The 19,886-nt window shown below is 36.8% G+C and overlaps 1 protein-coding gene across 2 annotated transcripts in view; it reads left to right on the top strand.

Annotated features, from left to right (window-relative positions):
• The window catches only part of DYRK1A (dual specificity tyrosine phosphorylation regulated kinase 1A), a 160,603-nt gene that overhangs the window by 43,050 nt on the left and 97,667 nt on the right, over window positions 1-19,886 (top strand). The window lies entirely within an intron of this gene.

The raw sequence follows: 19,886 nt of genomic DNA on the forward strand, positions 1-19,886 counted from the left end.
TCCTGATCAGAAGAAATGTCTGCAGACCTGATGTCAGTGATCACAAGGCTGGGAAGGGCTACAAAATCATTGCCAAACTCTTTGTCTTCCATCAGTCACAGTCAAGCAGGTGGAGTACAAATCAAGAAAAAGTTACATCCTTGTTACTCTTCCCAGAAGGGTTTATCAGTAAAAATCACTACAAGAGCAAGATGTACAATACTCTGGAAGTTGTAAAGAACCCCATGGTAATGACAAAGAATCTGCAGGCCACTCTTGGCATTGTCTGATATCAATGTTCATGAATTCACTATAATGGAAATCACTGAATAAGACTGGTATGCATGGGATAATACTAGGAGAAGATTTCTACTCTCCAGAAAGCACATTGCCCCCATCTCAAGTTTTCCAGCTGCTATTAAATGGATGGTCCAGTAGTCTGTTAAAATAATGTTCTAGAGGAGATGAAAATGGATGTTTTGGCATTAATGAGAAGTTAATATTTGGAGAAAATGGAACATTGCATCCCAACAAAAGAATTTCATCTCACCTATAAAGCTTGGTGGTGGGAGTATCTTCATTTGGAGCTGTTTTCAGTCTCAGAACCTAGATGGCTTGCAGTCATCAAGGGGACAAATGCCATTTGTACACTACCTGCTTGACTGTGGATTAATGGAAGCCAAAAACTTTGGCAATGATTTTGTGACGCTTTCTAGCCTCATGTTCATTGTTACAGGTCTGCAGAGCTGAAGCTTAAATGAGTGTGGGTCATGCAGAATGAAAAAGATTGCAGACACACGGACCTACAACAGAATGGCTGAAACAGAAGAAATTTCATGTTTCTAAATGGCTGAGTTAAAATGCTTAACTCTGTTGAAAATTATCTGAAGTAAGCTGTTCATACCAGAAACCTCCAAAATATCAATGAATTGAAACAGTTCTGTAAAAAGAAATAGATCAAAATATCTTCAAGATGATGGGCAGGTAGAAGTTAATCCACAGGCAGAGGAAAAGTTTGGTTGAAGTCATTGCTTTTAAAGAGATGTCACCACTTTTCCAACACAGCTTAAATTGACTCAGTGTATTCAGTAAAGATGTGACCCAGTACACTGATTTGTGTGTGCATTTAACCATGATAATTGATAAATTAATAGGACCTTAGAGGAAGCTCAGATCATATTATTGGTCACAATCCTTATAAGAGTTCTTTTTTAAAAAATATAATTTTTATTAAGAATTTTAATCACAGTAGTAAAAACTCATACAAACTAAGCTTAGAGAAAGAAAATAGAAAGAATAGAAAGTGCAGGAAAAAAAGAAAGAATATAATAAAAAGAAAAATATATAAAGAAGTGACTTCCAACCTTCATCACAACAAATATAAACAAATTTAATAGCTCTTCACCCCCATAAGGTTAAACATATATCTCTTCCTCCCATATCTCATCCCTTATCTATAAGCAAATTCATAAAACATCAACTTTTCAATTCTGGTGTCAGCAAAAAGTCCATAAAGGGTTGCCAGAACATTGCAAAAATTGTTTTATTTTAACCTTGATCAAATAAGCCCACTTTACATTCCGTTCTTTTACTTCTAACAGTCTTTAGTTCAATCAAATATTGTCACAGGATTTGATTTCTCTTTAATTCTTCTTTATCCCATTGCAGAGATTTCTTCAAGACTTTAACAAGCCTCTTTTGTAGATCCAATAAGAGAACTTTTTCCAGGTCATTCTCTTGGGTTATCATTTGCATTTCCCTTTTAATTTTTAAAATTTCAGCCAATTTCTTTTGCATATCCAATAAAGTGTACTTTTCCAAATCATTCTCTTGGCCCGTCATTTGTAGTTCCACATTCTGTACTTTATCGTGTCAGATAAAATTTGTTCCACATCTGTCATTCCTTCATTAACATTTTTTAGATATCGTCTATCCATAGAAGCAGACATCATTACTCAAAGTGTTGATATTGTAGTTACTAATCTCTGGTGCCATTCTTCAAAAATCTCCTTTAATATTTCCAATGTTATAATGTTTTGTGTCATTTTGTAAATCCCAGTATTAACTGACATTAGGTGTGTATTTTTTTTTCTTCTGCTTAAAATCATTAGTCTCCTCTAGCATCCAGTTTCTAAAATCATTACTTATTTTTTGTTATGACTTGCAATAACCAGGATAGCCAAAAGAAGTCTTGTTTCCCACAAGGTTGTTTATTTTTTATAGTTAATTCCAAAATCTTATAGTAAAAGTCAGTATTCCAAATTTATCTGGACCCTTACTTAATTCATTTAAAACTTTCTTAGATCAAAATCTTATTTAGCTTTTTTCTGTTTATTTCAGACCATTCTTTTTCTTTCTTTAAGTTCTTAAGCTTGTAATTAATTTTTCTTATGTTCAGAGTTGAAGATAAACTTACCTGATGGAGACTTTTCAAATTTGTCATTCTGAAGGTCCCTAATAGCTTTAAGATAGTTAATAGGTAATTTCTGAAAGTGATTAGAAAGCGAGGTTTGTGAATTTAGTGTCCTTTAAAAAGCTCTGCTGTGGTTGTGAGCAAGATGGCTGATCCCACTGTTTGCCCTGTGGTCTCCTTGCAAGGAGCAGTCATTTGGAGCCCATGCGGGCAATCTCCTGTTCTCTCCTTATCCAGAGAGTTTCTAAGGAACCAGTCTACTCACTGATTTCTTAGTCTTTGTTACAGTTGTCAGCTCCACTTTTGAAGAGCCAGCTTCAACTTCACCGTGCCTCCCCTGGAAGTCCATGAGTGTAAGAGTTTTGAAGAGATATTTACTGTGCTTCTCTCTACTTACTCATGCTTGAGTACCACTCTGCCTTTGGGGCCTGCTTTGATGTTGATTGATAGTATTATGGTACCTTTGGGTTACCACACCAGCAGCTGTGAAATCAAATACAGGAGTGTGCAGATCCTCTAATTCCTGATCCTCACTTCCTGTGTCAGTTATGGAGGCAAATGGACTGATAGGCAGTACTACCACCTCTACTGTGCCTGAGGGAAAAGCCTCCCCCCAGTACTAGCCTCTTTCTCAGCCTCACCCACCATGGTACCAGTATAGTGGTAGAAGAGAAACAGGCATGTTAATATAAATTAAAGCTTGCTGCAATCCCCTCCCTATCCCTTGACTAGCAGACCTTGACCCTTTTTTAAAATCACTACCATCTAACTGCTGCTTTATTGCTCCCAGTCATAACTTTGTTTGGAAATTCATTTTTTTTAAAATTAAGTATATGTGTGCTAAACTTAAACTTCTCTTTAAAAATAAAGTTATCTCGTGTTTCTATGTGTGTATCTAGCAAGCAGCATGGTAGTAGAATTACTGCTAACATGAACACAACACCTAATTGGAGGAGTTACATTCCCCAAATAAGCAAGAAGTTCTTATTAGGGTGGGAGATTTGTGGGAGGGAATGTCCTTTTAAATGTTGAAGGTTTGAATCATAAAGCACACATCCCACTACCATGCTTAAAACTAAGACACAAAACCTATAAATTTCACACTTGAATTAATTGGGTGAATTATTGTTGAATTGTACAATTGAATTGTAAATAATTATTGAATTATTGTGTGGGAGTTGCTCCGGAATAAAGAAACCATATATGCTCATGAGCTCCAGCAGCTGTGAGTCACAGTCCAATCACAGGTTCAGTGGAGCAATTTTATTTGTTTATTATTTATATCATTTTAATCTTATGCAAGATTAAAAAAAGAACTCCCCAAAGAGAATCCCACTACTGCCCAAGGATAAACTGTTAACTATCTATACTAGCAGAGCTCATCTCCCTCGACCCAAATGCCTGGGGGAACAGCAGTGCCTTGCAAAAGATTAACAGGGTTGGGGCTATCCAAATATCTGGGGGGATGCTGTTCCACAGGGCTAGTGCTTCCACTGAGGAGGCATGACTCCAGGATCGAACAAGATAACATTGCTTAACAGAAGGGGCCTGGAACATGACCTCTCTACTAGATCTGTGGGGCAGGCAGAAACAATTCTGTCCTCTTCTCTTGATCTCTCACCAACAGCAGTCATATCGGGAAAGGCTTCCTGCCTACCATTTGCTGCTTAAATGGCTGCTGCCATTCTAAAATTCTTCCCTCCTCCCCAGATCACCTTACATAATTTAAACTAGTAATAGTAGGGATATTGGTACTCCCTGCTGTGGTACTGGCCCAAGCAGGAAAATTCAAATGACAACACTCTAATGGCAAAAGACAAGAGGACAATCACATTACGTAGATTCTAAGTCCTAGAGCATTCAAAAGATCAATAAATACATGCACAGTTGTTTTACATATGGAACAAAACAGCACATTTTCTTATGTATTTGAAGCAAAGCTTGGAAATGTGTATGTTCGGTTGAAGTATGGAACATTCAAACTGGCTATTTTGATAGCATAGGGATATTACTAGTATAATGGCCCCCTACTGCACGAGTATCTTTTCCCAAACTAGTTGATGTGATTTGCAGCATAGTGGTGGATTTTCTTAGACTTTTTATCTTGGGGGACTCAAATGGTCACTCTAAGGTTGCCCAGTGAAGTCTGGCTTAGGATTTTATGTCCATCATAAACATGGATCTTTCTCTATTGATATCAGAACCCAAAGATGCATTAGGCTATGTACTAGATTTGATATTTTGTTTGGCTCCAATTACTGATTTGAAAGTGGAGGAATTGCTTGTAACTCTGTTGTCAATCATAGATCACTTTGGTGAGTTTTAGACAAATACTTGCTGTAAAACTCTGCATGGGGGAAGGACTTGTTAAGCTAGTCCAGTCCAAATGCCTGAAGGATCCAGATGGTTTCCTAAATGTCTTTGAGAAATTTCCTGCTTGATACATTGGTGATGCTATTGAAGTCTTGGTCAATCTGTACAACATGGAGACGGCCTGGGTTGTTGACATCATTGCTCCTGAGTGGCCTCTTTCCTCCAGAATGAAATACAAACTGGTGTTGCTGTTTTGAACTATATGACATTTTCATCAAAATGTTGAGGAAGAGATCTGGAATGGTCAGAGGCTCACTGAGTAATTTTTAGTAGTCATCAGATGGATCTGGGGCAGGCCATAAAGAAATAACGTGTGCAACTACTTTTCCTATGAATTGTTTTCATCTTGTAGATATTGAGGACGTGGACTGGGTATGTGGAGATTAAATTAAGTTGGGACTGGCCCATAGTTATGGGAAGTGATTAATGTTTGCTTGATTAAGAGAGATAGTCCCACCATTTTTGTTACCTTGGTGGTGACTATGCTGGAAAATTGGATGGGGGTGGGGTACATAATTTTGCTTCTGGATCTTTCAGTGGTTTTTGAAACCTTAAGCCATGGTATGCTTCTAGTCCACCTGACAGGTTCTAGTCCTTTCTGTTGGGCATGCTCAGAAGATAGAACTGGTGACTACTCTTTAACACAGACTCCAGGATTCTATCTTGTCCCTTGTGTTTGTACAGACTAGAAGTTATCATACAGAGCTTTGAAATGGGTTGCCAATGACAAGGAACCAGTCGGCACATTTGAATATTACTGAACTTCAGTATTGGGCCAAATAAGGGCAATGAGCTAAAACTAAATCTAGACAAGAGGAAGGTATTGTTGGGAAGGAGAAATCTGGACTTGGGAATTGAGGTAAAGTCTGTTTGGATGGAGTTGCACTTCTCAGAAAGAGAAGATTCCCAGTTTGGGAGTGTTACTTGTTCTTTAGCTCTTGCAAGTGATGGCTGTGACTGTTCCTGAGCTCATTAGACTTAGTAGTTATCCACACTTTGTAACTTCTTATCTTAACTGATATAATGTACTCTACAGACAGCCCTCTACTTACTAACAGGTTATGTTCCAAGAGATAGTTCATAAGTCAATTTTGTTCGTAAGTCCAACCAAGTAAAAAGTGCTGTAAAAAGTTAAAAAAAAAAAGAGGCAGGCAGTGGTGTGGGCAGAGGAGTCCTGTCTTCTGCTGCCAATGCGAGGAGTGATAGCAATCAGACTGTGGAGAACGCAGTGGGATGAGCCAGTGGGGCGCGGCATGCTCCTTTGTCAGACAAGGCAGGAGAGGCAGCGGTGGCTCCCTGGGTAAAGGGGGCGGCTGTGCAGGAGGCGCTGTTCAGGGTGGCAGCGGAACTGGAGGAAGCAGAGGGACGAGCACAAGCACAGCGTGCACTCTGCAGCTAGTGTTGAAACTGCTGGCCATTGTAGGAGGAAGGCTGAAGATTGCAGCCTCCAGCATGCTCTGTAAACTCCAACCCAAACCTCCTGGAAGGTGGGAGAAGGCAGGAAAAGGTTAGTTTAGTTAGACTGTCTGTATATGGCTGTCTAGAAATTGAGTGTCTAGTGCTAGACTAGAAACCAGGTGAATTCTAGTTCTCCCTTAAACATAGAGACCAGCTGGGTAACTTTAGCCTAATCATTCCCTCCCAACCCAACCACCTCACGGGGTTGTGTAGGGAAAATAGGAGGGAGCATTATGTAGGGCACTTTGAGTTATACAGAATAAAGATGGGATATTCAGCTAATAAATAAATGTGATTACTAGGCTTCTAACTGAAACAGAGTACAAAAATCATAATGATGCTTGTTTGGGTTAGAGTTAGGGTGTCTTGAGGTATTGCTTCTTCTGCCATGGACCTGCCTGGTTACATAGATTGGCAGGAGAGGCCTTTTGTAAATCTTCCTGCTGCAAGGAACTTGTCTAGCCCCCAAAGGAGTGCTTTCTTTTGTGTGGCTTCCAGGCTATGAAATGCATTCCCGAAGGAAAAGTGCTTGGACTCTGCTCTCCAGCTATCAAGGAAAATGGCAAAAATGCAACAGTTCCACTAAACTTTTTAATTTTTGACTGAATTGATTTTTAACTTAACCTCTTTCCCCTAGGGCTGCTAGTCATTCTCTTGCAGCTCTAGGGAGAAGGCAATGGCAAACCACTTCCAAAAAACATTGCCAAGAAAACTGCAAGTCAAGACTGACTCAAAGGCATAGATAGACAAACAGATAATCTGTTTATTTTGATCATCAACCAACAAGACAAAGCTTTGAAAAAATAGGATTACAGCTGGCCTGTTGAAATGATAGCACAACATATATGCTATAAAAATTGACTAAAAATCACTATCACGAACTATAAAATTATAAACTAATACAACTAAAATTATACATATAATATTTTAAACATGGGAGTGAATGTAGTGAACATTTGTAAAGTTTAGGTTAAGCTGTGTTTGTGTGTGTAATTTATTAACTTGATTAATATAGCTGCCCGTCTTGTGATTGTAACTGTAGGAAGCTAAGAACATGTTAAAACAGTATTAAAGAATAAATAATTTACAGTGATCACCAAGGGTAAACCCAGACAGAACAAATGACAAAGACCTCTCAATGGGCCATTGAAGATCCTGACCCCTAGGCCCTTGAATATATGGTTAGAAAGGTGGAATACAATTTTAATAAGTAAAGGGATAAGTACATAGTTTGTCTATAGTTAATATACAGCAGAATTGAAATCAGTAATAATCTTCTTCCCTAATTCTAAATTCAAGAAGACAATATAGAATCACTGTTATATGATGCTGTGCTTTGTGGTGGACGTATTTTTCTGTCCCTCTTTTTAGCAACCTTTACTTTCATAACCCCTCCCCCCAGTGCTCCAGTTGACTGTGTCCAGAAGAGATCCAGACTACATTGCTGCAGAGGAGCAGCAGAAGCTCTTGAGCTGAGTAGCATTTAGCATTAAAAGTGTCAGAAAGAGGGAAGGAGAAGGACTGCTTGGTTTCTTGGGTCTAAAAATTATCTGAGCTTGGAACTGAAGATTGGGGACAGTCTTTACAGGTTTTCTGCTGAAGTTCAGACACTTTTTCCTCTGACATCCTATGATGTCAAACAGGTCAGCAATGTTGTGCTCTTCTGTGCATCATGATATTTTACATGGGAAGCAAAATGTTTGAACATACTATGTAGTTCAAGCTGCTTCTGTTCTGACTTTTGCCAGAATTTGCTTATACCAGATTTCATCATTTGGGGAGAACAGCATTCATTCATTCATTCATTCATTCATGTACTGAAAATTGGTAGGGAATTCTGCATTCTTTTGGTGGTTTGCGGCCAAATGTCAGTGGTATGGTTTCTGGTACTCCAAGGATTAGAAGAAAAGTGGTTGAGACTGCAGGAGGGTCCTAGGTTGCCTGTGAAGGGTATAACAAAATATAGTATAATTACAAAGATGAAGAATTAATAGAGGTGAATATGTGTAGCTCAGGGTTGAACTGTGGAGTCCTTGGGGTTCCCTGAGCTTGGTTCTTTTCTTGCAAATGTTTCATTAGCCAGCTAGGTAACATCTTCAGTGCTAAAATGGGATGGGGTTTGCTCTCTGTTATATACTGTGGCATGCCTTGGCTGGTGGGGGTGGGGTTTTTGTTTTGCTCCTCTGGTAGTTCCTTGATTAGCATATGTTTACTGCTTGATTATGTGCCTGATGGCAACCTTTGCTTATCTGGGTGATGATTGCTGGTGAGGAGATGTTCTGGTCTTTTGTCTCTTTTGGATAGTACGTAGATGCTGTTTCTATGTGTCTGTTAATTGCTGCCTTGTCAGAATACCAAGCTTCCAAGGATTCTCTTGCATTTTTGGATTTAGCTTGCTCTAAAATGCTGACAGTTTCCCAGGTAAAACTATGGTTGAGTCTGTCCATGTGTTGTGAGATTAAGGAGTTTTCATCATGTCTTCTGACTGCTAGTTGGTGCTCATGGATGCGCTCTGCCAGTCTTCTGCCTGTCTGTCCTACATAGTGTTTGTTGCAGTCCTTACACGGTTAGTTGTAAATGACTCCTGTTTCTTCTTCTTGTGCTACTGAGTCTTTTGGTTTACTTAAGATATTTTGGAGTGATTTTGTTGGCTTGTGTGCTACAGAGATGCCACGTGGTTGTAATAGTCTGTTGGTGGTTTCTGAGACGTTTCTGATGTGTGGCAGTGCGATCCTTTTCATAGCTTGTGTAGGTTGTGTTGTAGTAGGTTGAGTGGTCAGGCACTTTTTGATAAAGTTGTGTGGATATCCATTTTGTTGGAAGATGTTGTATAGGTGGTCTTTTTCCTTTTTCTGCTGTTCTGGGTTGCTGCAATATGTTTGTGCTTGCTTGCATAATGTTCTTACACAGCTCCTCTTCTGGGAGGTTGGGTTATTATTTTGGTAATAGAGTACTTGATTGGTGTGGGTTGTCTTCCGATAAACTTGGGTTTCTAATTTACTGTTGTTTCTTCTGCTGATGAGGATATCCAGGAAGGGTAGCGTGGTGTTGTTTTCTTTTTCTCTGGTGAATTTTATTCCTTTGAAGATGTTGTTGATGGTTTCATGTGTCTTCTCTACTTGTTCCTTTTTTATTAAATGTGTCATCTACATACTGGATCCATACTTTAGGTTGTATGTGGGGAAGTGCTATAGCTTCTAGGCGTTGCATTACAATCTCTGCTATGAGTCCTGACAGTGGTGATCCCATGGGTGTGCTTCTGATTTGTTGATATATTTGTCCATCAAACTGAAAATAGGTGGTGAGGCAGAGGTTGATGAGGTCCATGATTCTGGGTATTTCAATCTGGGTGTATTTGGTTAAGTCGGAAGTGTTGTGTAGTACTGCTGATATGGATTATTTCGCTAGTTCTGGGTTTCTGGACGTAAAGAGTACAGTGACATCAAATGAGACCATGATTTCATCTTCATCTATGTGTATGTCTTTGATTTTCTGGAGGCACTGTAGTGAGGAGTTGATAGAATTTTCAGTGTTCTCTGTGAGGTGTCCAAGCTTTTTTGTCAGTTCATTCGCTGTGTTGTATGTTGGAGTCCCTGGTAAAGATACAATTGGTCTTTGTATCTTTACCAGGGACTCCAAGAGAGGAAACCCCATCCCATTTTAGGACTGAATATGTTACCTAGCCAGGTAATGAAACATTTGCAAGAAAAGAACCAAGCTCAGAGAACCCCAAGGACTCCACAGATGGAGAATTATATTGTGCCCTTCTTATTGCTAAGAGACTTTTCATTCAATGTTGGAAAGATAAATTTATGCTTCCGGTTATTCAGTGCATTGAGCATCTGATGTATCTTGCAACTTATCAGTGAGTTGCTTACAGATATGGATTGTATATAAACAGTTATAATGAAATATGGTAGCCCTTTATTGAAACTGTTGTGTAAATCTCTCTTTTTATCCTTACACATATATAACTTTTGTGTTGTTCTGCTTTCTTTATCATTTTTTCCTGTTCTGCTTAATTAATTAAAAGCACTTAAAAAAAGAGGATTATGTCCTGTGAAATCTATTGTTTGTATGTATTAAGATTTTTGTTTGTAATGTATTTAGTAAATCATACAAGATTAAAACTGACTAGAAATGTATTAAATGTGACTGTTTTTCCAAATTTGTTGTCACTGAAAACAGGCTGCTTATAAGCTATTAATATTTATTTGAACATTAAGTCCATGTTTAGATACCTTAGTGAGTCCTTGGAAAAATGGTGAAGTATACCAAATACTGTGGCAGTATTTTTGGAAGTTGTAAGTAGGATTGAAGTGGCATGTAGTTTCATTAATGTGCTTTCAAGTTTGCAATCTTTCTCTCAGCGGCACTGTGCTTAACTAAAACTATTTAAAAGTATTTGGATATTTTATATATTAAATTTCATTCAGTCATAAGACAGTATTTTGATTATAGTCAGAGATGATGAACTGTGGAATGTTTGGAATCTGGAATGTTAAGAGTTGGAAGTTTTAGAGCAGCTGGTAAGGTTTTAAAGTTATTTCTATTTTGAAACTCAGACAGCATAATAATAGCTTGTTATTTTCATATTGTTTACCAAAATATTGCCATTTTCAGAAGAAACTAAGGGTATAGCAGTATATTATAAAGTGCTGTGTATTTTACAGTATCTTTACTTATTAAAGTGCCTTTCAGTAGTGGCCATGTTATGAGGGGCATGTTATGTGAAACAATGGACATAACATGGGGGGGAAATCAGATTTAATCTCTTAAGGTTGCTAAATTTGAGAGTTTGGTATAGTGGCTAAGGTGCTGGGATAGAAACTAAGAGATTTTGACTTCTAATCCTTCCTTAGACATGAAAGCCATTTGGGTGACTTTGGGCCAGTCACATTCTCTCAGCCCAACCCACTTGTCAAGCTTGTTGTGGAAAAAATATGAGGTGGAAACATTAGGTAAGGTGGTCCTTGCTTAATGACCACTTATTCAGCAACTGTTTGAACTTGTGATGGAGCTGAAGAAGTGGTATTTAAGACCAGTCCTCAAAGTTCCAGCTGTCGCAGTGTCCCCGCGGTCACATGGTCACCATTTGCAACTTTCTTTGCCGGCTTCTGACAAGCAAAGTCAATGGGGAAGCTGGGAGGTCACAAATGGTTACCGCATGATGTCCTCACTTAACAACAGCACAAGATTTGCTTAAATATGGCAACTGGCAAGTGCCGGAACTGCTGTTGCTGAGTGATGTGGTCATGTGACATTGTGCTTTACAACCATGTCACTGAGCAACAAAAATTCAAGGACTGTGATGGATAGCATGAGTGGGGAAGATTCTGGAATGGAGCTTCAAGGTTGTGAGGGGGGAGAGACATTCCAGGGTAAGCACCTCCTCAGCCAGCAACAAGAGTGTGGGAAAATGAGGATGAGGCTGGCTTCTCCCTAGAGCCTCACAGAGTATATTCTCTAATAGCTGTAGATAAGTTGAGTCTGGTGAGAATCTGTCTAATAGGTAATAGTCAGTAAAGGAACTGTACTGCAGTGGACAGCGTCGTTGTGGTTCTTGGGCTGAACCTGACAAGGACTTTTTGTATATATATCACTTTCAGTTGACCACAAATAAAAGTGGGACAAAAATCAAATTCATCATCTCATCAAATTTCAACATTCATTCCAAGATTTCATGTGAGAATGTTGAATTCTTATGTAGTCTCAACCAAGATGTCACTGTTCTCACACAAGACTGCCAGAATCTTGCCAGATTTTTGCTATTTTAATTAGTTTTCTGTTTTAATTTTAAACTAATTAAGAAAGTTTTTGAACACTGTTTTTATGCATGAGGAAGATTGTAGCCACCATAAGAACAGTGATGCTGAATCCTTCTTTGAACTCTGTTTTTTTTGGTATAATTCCGGCTTGTTTGCTCATCTGAACCTAACCAGTCTCACTAATTGTGGTTTGTTTTTTTGTTAACAAAAAATATGCAAAAGTTTGGTTTATGGATTTCCACTTTTATTAACCAATTTGTTGTCACTTCAAACTTGCTGCTGACCTGGCTATAGAAAAGTCAGTAAATAGCAATTTGGCAGAGCAGCCACCTTCATACTTGGGGAACTTTCTTATGCTTTCACAATCTTTTCTTTTCCTGTCTCTAAAAGGCGTTTTTCACCTACATCCATGTTAGGAAGCTCACCTTCTCCAGTTTTACTACCTAGTCCCTTTTTAAGTATACAGTGAAATGTTTGTTTTTAAAGAAGGACCATGTATTTGCTTTACTTCTATTCTATTAGTTAAAACCAAATTTTTGGTATTAGTCATCTTGACTAATATTTTTCAGCTGAAAAGATGTGGTATGTATTCAGTAATCTTTGTACATTAGCAAGTAACAGGTGTAATTGCAGAGTTTGACCTAAAATCTTTGTGTCCTCTCTTGTATCTATAGAACTCAGTTACTGTTAACATCTGTTCTATTTGCTTATTGATTAAATTTTGACATTGGTGTCCCATATTTGATGTTGGTGTCTCTGGGTTTCTTCAATTAAAAAATGCCATCTGTTGGGACCCTGGAAGTTCACCTTTTCTGTCACAGTGCCTGCCCCCTGGAATGAGGTTTCTCCCGAGATCCAGATGGCCTCCACCCTCCTGGTATTTCAGGGAGCCTTGAAGACCTGGATCTTCGCCCAGGCTTTTTGTGTGGGTAATTGAAGCCCACTTCAGGGTAATGTGGGTTTGCTTTGGTAGTTGCCCAGTTTGTGCCATATATTGTTCTTTGTTGTTATTACCATATAATTTTATTGTACCATGTATTTGTTTTTGTGAACTGTCCAGAGTGAGGTGGTGTAAAAATTTAAATAAATAACTATTCTGTGGCCAAAAGATGGTAAAAGAATTGGTAATTTGATGATAACTTTGGATACTGTAAAGATACTATTTGTTAGATATTGCCAAAATTGAATCAACTCATCTGGTGAGAACATATTGGGAAGTCCTTTTTAAGAGTAATTTCCCCCCTCCCTGGCCCCAGAGAGATGGCAGGGCTCTCTGGCTTCCCCCTCCTTCATGGTTTCTAGACAACCTTTAGAGACAGTTTTACTCCATCAGGTGTTCAACCCTAGCTAAGTTTTATTGGTGTCCATCTTGGGTAGATTTATTATTGCGCTCTCTTGCTACTGTTGCTTTTATAGTTTTGATTTATTTTATTGTTGCATTTATAATACTGTTGTAACCTGCCCAGTGTCTTTTGAGTTGGGTGAGCTCTAAAAAGTGCAAAATGAATTAAATAAATATTAGATTAGACAAATCATTCTTTGACCAATAATTTAATGGTTTCTTTGAATATCTAGTACATACTTTGTTCAGCAAACTGTGGTTAGTATAATATTTATGAAGCTTATTAATTTTTTTTCTGCTATAAAAATTTCATAAGGTTTTAATTTTACTACTACTTTTTTACCATTGTAATTATTTTATACTTATTTTGTTTTTACAGTGTTAATAGTTTTTATGCTTATTCAGAAATACATGTCATTTTATTCTGTGTGTGTTATCCTGTTATCTGGAGTATATAAAGATAACTTATACCCTTCACATACAGGCAGTTATATAATTTTTACAAACAAATAAGATTGCAGTTTGGAATGTAAGTAGTAAACACTGAAGCACTTTTATTAATGGATGAAATTAAACTGTGTATGAAACTAAGGGGAAGGTTATGAGGAATCTGAATGGAGGTGGTCTGATCATAGAGTGGTATTGATGTATATGTTTATGGAAGTGAAGATGTAAGTTTAATTATGAATGGAAGAGTTAAAATTATGTCAGAGGTTGTCAAGATTGCTGTGGATACGTATGAAAATAGGAATTCTTAGGATGATTATCCTTTCATGTTACACTTCGGTGTAAGACAATAATGAAAGAACCCAGGATGAGTTTTAGGAAGAACTGGGAAACAGTGCAAAGAAGGTAATCCTGGGGGGAAAGTTGATTTGTTAAGTGACATGAATAGATGGGAATGAGCTAAGAGAGTACAGAAAAAGTGATTGGGCTGTTCAGAGATTGAAGAATTAATAGGTGTAGTGACCGCTTTGAGAAAGTTACATTTCTTTCAGTTACGTGGCCTAAGCATAAGTCTATTCATATGTTCTTATGGCAAAAGAATGAATAAAAAAGCATGAGTTATTTGATTGTTTATTATGACAAATGAGAAAATTAGTAAAGGATGCAAATGGACATGGAAGAAAAGGAAAGAAGTAAGAGAAACTAAAATAAAAATAAAGTTACTGTAGGAGGAAAAAGTATGAATCCTCTATGAAAAAGTATTAGAAAACTGATGCCCTCGTAACAAAGCTAAACATAAGAAAAATATACTACTGTATGTAATGTGTATACAGAGAAAAATAGTTGCAAAAAACAGCAAGAATACTTAAATTAAATTTCTCCCTATACAGAAGAAAAGGTGGTAAAAATTAAATGCAAAAAGTACACAGGGATTTGTTCAAGTATGCCTGGGAAAGTGCTGGGAGGCCTTTCTTTTTATTAAACTAGCAGCAAAACATAGAATATAATAAACTGAAAGAACAGTTAGATGCTAAAATAAGAATACTTGAACAAATCCATAAAAGTAACCCAAAAAGAGAACTCATGAAGAAGCTAAACAACAATTCGACTTACGAGAAATGGAAGCTATACAAAAGAAAATAAAATTTGCCAATCAAAAGAACTTTGAACTTGTGAATAAACCAGGAAAATTCTTAGCCTATCAGCTCAGAAAAAGAAATATAGACAATTTCAGCAATACAAAAAGAACTAAACTGTTACATTTAAGAAAAGAAATTATAGAAGAATTGGCAGCTTTTAAAAAAAGAATTATATTCCATGGCTAACATCAGTGAAGCTGTCATGAATAAATACATTGGAAAGTCTGTTTTCAAAGAATTTAATGACCAACATAGACAAATGCTAAGAAAACCCATCACTATCCAAGAAACAAAAGAGGCCATTTTTAAAAAATCAAACTGGGAAAAGCACCAGGTCCAGATGGATTGATAGCTCAATATTATAAAAAACTTGAGAAGGAACTGTTGGAACTAGTGACGAACACAATGAATGAAATTGAAGAGACAAAGGCAATACCACCAATATGGGAAGAGTGATATATAACTTAGATTTACAAAGAAGGAATGATCCGGAGAAACCGCAGTCATTTAGATCAATTTCTTTGTTGAATGTAGACTACACAGTTTTTTCAACAATAATAGCAGAATGTCTAAAGAATTGTGTCCCAGATATAATACACATCGACCAAGCCAGTTATATTCTGAAAAGGATTATTAAGGATAACAGCACATTATAATTAACGCAGTATAACATATCAACAATAAAGGAAGAAAGCAGCACTAATTTTCCTAGATTCAGAAAAAGCCTTGACAACCTGCAGTGGCCATTCCTATTGGCATTACTAAAGAAAATACATCCTGGAGAAGAGTTTCAAGATTAGTCAAAAATGGCAAACAGTAAAGATTATAGTCAATGGAGCACTTTCAGAAGATTTCCAAATAAGTAAAGGCACAAGGCAAGGATACCCATTTTCTCCCTTATTATTTATCATTTCTTTAGAAATATTGGAAGAAAAGGTTTGAGGTGATAAACAAATATCCGGTCTCAAAAACAGGAGAGGAATATAAGCTAAAATGTTATGCGGATAATGTAGTATTAACTATAACAGAGCCACAAGGGGCAAAAAGACCATTGATGAAAACAATCCATAGTTTCAGAGAATTCTCTTGATACAAAATCAACACCCCAATAACAAAAATCATCACAAAACAGTTAACACAAGGACAAGATTTTTGCAGAAAGAATCTGGCTTGCAGATAACACACTCAGTGAAATACTTGGTTTGTATTTGACAGGTAATAATCAAGAAATGTCAAATTATAGCAAAAAACTAAAGGGGATCTTGAAAGATGGAAAAAAACTAAACTCTTTATGGTTAGAATCAATTGCAATTATCAAAATGAATTCATTACCCAAGATAAATTATCTGTTTCAAATAGAGCCAGTTCCAGAAAAAAACTTAAAATTTTGCAAGATTCAAAAGACAGAGACAGTCTTGTTCTTCCAAATTGCAGACTGTATTGTAGAGCAAGCTGTCTGTCATGGTTAAATCCACAGAGTGGATTAAATTCCCAAACAGCAGAACATCAGTATTGGAAGGAGTTGACTTAGCTAATGGGTTCCATACTTATTTATGGTACAGGGATACACAAGAGGATAAACACTTAAAAGGACATATTATAAGACAAAGCTTGATAAAAGTATGGAATTCTATGAGGAAAATAATAAGTAACAATTTCAGCATTAGCCTCTCCTCTAAATGTTTTTCACATTGGATATAAATACAGAAAGAAAAGTGTAATTACATATGCAGACATAATCCACCCAGACCCCATGGAGAGGTTAAAGTCACAGTAAGAGTTACTTAGCAAAGGCTGGAAATTACCATGGGTAATGAATCTACAAATTACTGGAAGAATAAAATCTGAACTTAAAAATAAGGGAGGGTCATTAAGAAAAAATCAAAAACAGAATTTGAAATACTTATACTACTAGTTCTCACCTACCAATGGTAATTGGGACTAGAAACTCTGTTGCTAAGCAACACGGTCGTAAGGTGCAATGTCACATGACCACCCCGACTTATGACAGCAGTTCCAGCAGTCCCAGTTACTGTCGTTAGGTGAATCCCACACAGTCACAGCATCCCATGGTCACATGATAACCATTTGTGACCTCCTGCTAGCTTTCCTGTTCTGACTTTACTTGTCAGAAGCCAGAAGTGAAGGTCACAAATCACAATCACATGATCGCAGGGACACTGCAATGGCAGCAACTATGAGGACCCATTGTAAGTACCCCTGGTTCAGCGCCATCATAACTTGAACGGTTGCTGAACAAGGATATGTTAAGCAAGGACTACCTGTACAGAATCAAGACTACCTATTAGGCTGTATATATAAGTTTCTACTTAGATATGATACTGAGACAGAAAATATAAAAAGATGTATGATAAATTAAATGCAAAACTTCAAAGAAACAGTCCCAATAAAATAATGGGAAGTATTGTGGAACAAGTCTATAAAATTTACTCCAAGCTATGGTTTGAGAGAGAATTTGTGTAAAATGTTTTACAGATGGTAGACAGCTCCATCAATAATTGCCAAAATGGATAAATCATATGGTAATAAATGCTGGAAATGCCAAGAGACAGAAGGAACATGCAACATTCTGTGATGGTCATGCGAACCCCCCCAGTTTACGGAAAGACATACATAGCACTATTCAGAGAATCTTAGCGATAAAATTCAAAATGAAACTTTTTTTTTAATTAGGTATGATTCCAGAACTTATCAATTAAAAATATAATTTATTAAGATACATGCTTACTGTTGCAATGACAAACTTTGCACATCACTGGAAAAAAGACGTCGTACTGACAGTATCTGATTGGGAACTTAAAACTTGGAGAATTTGCAGTAATGGCAAAATTAACAGTATGCATACATAATAGAAGTTTAAATTCAAGCAAGAATGGCTTCCATGTATATTGCACATTATGTAGCAAGGTAAATACAAACCCTTACAGTATGGTTTCTAAAGTTTATAACAATAGATACTGTAAATCAGAGAACAAGAAGGAGGAAGTCCTATTTAAAAAAAATAAATATTTATATTGTTTTGTAGGGTTTTTCCCCCTCTTTTTAATTTTTCTTCTGTTTTTAACAAGTATAAATAATAATATAGTTGAAATTTTGCTATTAAGTTCAAAAATCTGTACACACACACACGGACACACCTATACATATATAGAGAACACAACACAATGTACTCTGCTCAGTATATTGAGCATTAATTGTACAAACTCAGCAATTATCTGTCCGTCTATAGATACTATCTTTTTTGGAAATATATCTGTCTTAAATTAAATAAAAATTATAAAAAAGAAGAAAATAAAAAAAAGAAATGTATGAATATGGTCTGTTGTATGCCTTCTCTAAATCAGCAAAGGTACAATAAAATGAAAAGGTTTGCATTATGGAATGTTTTGCATGCATGCAGAATGTTAGTTACTAAATGCAATCATTTCAGTATATGATGGGGATAACTCATCTGAGAATACATGGAATACTTAGTGAATTGTTCAACATCAAGCAGAAAGTAAAAAAAAAAAAATTGGATGCTTCCCCTTGACTGTTCATTATAATTATGGATAAATGTATAAGGAACGGTTGTGGTGAGCGATCCGCATTGGTTAGGGAAGTGAACATGACTGTATTTTGTCATGCGGATGATGCATGTTATCTATCAAGGATCTGAGTGGTTCACAACAAATGTTAGATAGCTTGCATGTTAGGAGGAATATGGATCTTAAAACCAATGTATTGAAAATCAAAGGAGTTGTGAAGAAGGGAGGAATGATTGCCAAAAGCTAGAGTAAACAGATGGGATAGAGAAATTTTAGTATGTGCAAATTGCTGATAGAAGGGTAATAGAAAAGTAGTATGTGGTCTATTGTGGACAGTTAAAAAGTGATGTGAAGATGATTATGTACAAGAACATGCTTTGGCCCACTTTGTTATATGGAAATAAATGGATAATTCAGGAAGTTTGACTACCCTTTGTTCTCCTACAAATGGACCTTAAGCTTGTTTGGAGGTTCTAGCAAGGGAGCATAGCTATCGTACTGTATATTGTTGACTGAAAACCAGTATACTCCTTCTCTACGGGATTGTTGTCCTCTTCCTCTATGTGTGCAGCTTCAGAAGGGATGTACATGAAACAGTGAGAGAGGAAGGGGACATCTGCCTAGCCAGCCAGATCAGCTGAATCAACCCTGGTGATCAGTGGGGTGACAAATGTCAGAACTGATCGCCCTCACATCCAGATAAGTCAGGAAAAACAAACAAAAAAAGCTAAATGCAATGGGAGTGAGTTAATTAAGAATGAATGTTACGAATGAATGCAGACTTAAATACAAAAAGTGATTGTTTGGTATTGGTCATATAGAATGAATGACAATCAAATTGCAAAAGGAAAAGTAAATGGGAATCAAGGAAGGAGATGGCCGTAAAAGTTATACTGGGATGGACTTAGAGTTGAAATTTTTTTTAAAAAAATGTATAAAGTGTAGTGAAAGGAGTGGAAACGTGGATGGTGTCTAAGGAGAGAAAAATATGCTGACATCCAGAAAATAATGTTGGTGTAAATTATATCTAACTATATTCTCTTTTTGTTTGTTACCACCTGCCTTTAATCTCTTTGTCTCATTTCTTCTCATTTCTTTGGCAGTTTGTATAAGTTTCTTCCCGTGAACAAATAATGTGATACATATTTAATGTCAGATCACAAAGCATACTAGAAAAATTAAAATATGTATTTAAAGAGTTGAAAAATAGAAGCCTGGAAACAAGGTTTGAGAAAATTTATTTACTAAACATTTATTCAGTAAATATAGAAATTTATACACCCTCTCTTCGTTTAGTGATTGCAATCCATTCCTTAAATCAGAAGCAAAATGGTTGCTAAGTGCATGACAGAGAGCGAGAGAGACACTGTGAAGATCACTGATTGTTGCTGTCTCATTTAGATAAAATTCTCCCATACA

Source organism: Python bivittatus, unplaced genomic scaffold (genome assembly GCF_059951505.1).
Source record: "Python bivittatus isolate LINGU-HERP-01145 unplaced genomic scaffold, Pbiv_v1 ctg000350_np1212, whole genome shotgun sequence".
NCBI lineage: Eukaryota > Metazoa > Chordata > Lepidosauria > Squamata > Pythonidae > Python > Python bivittatus.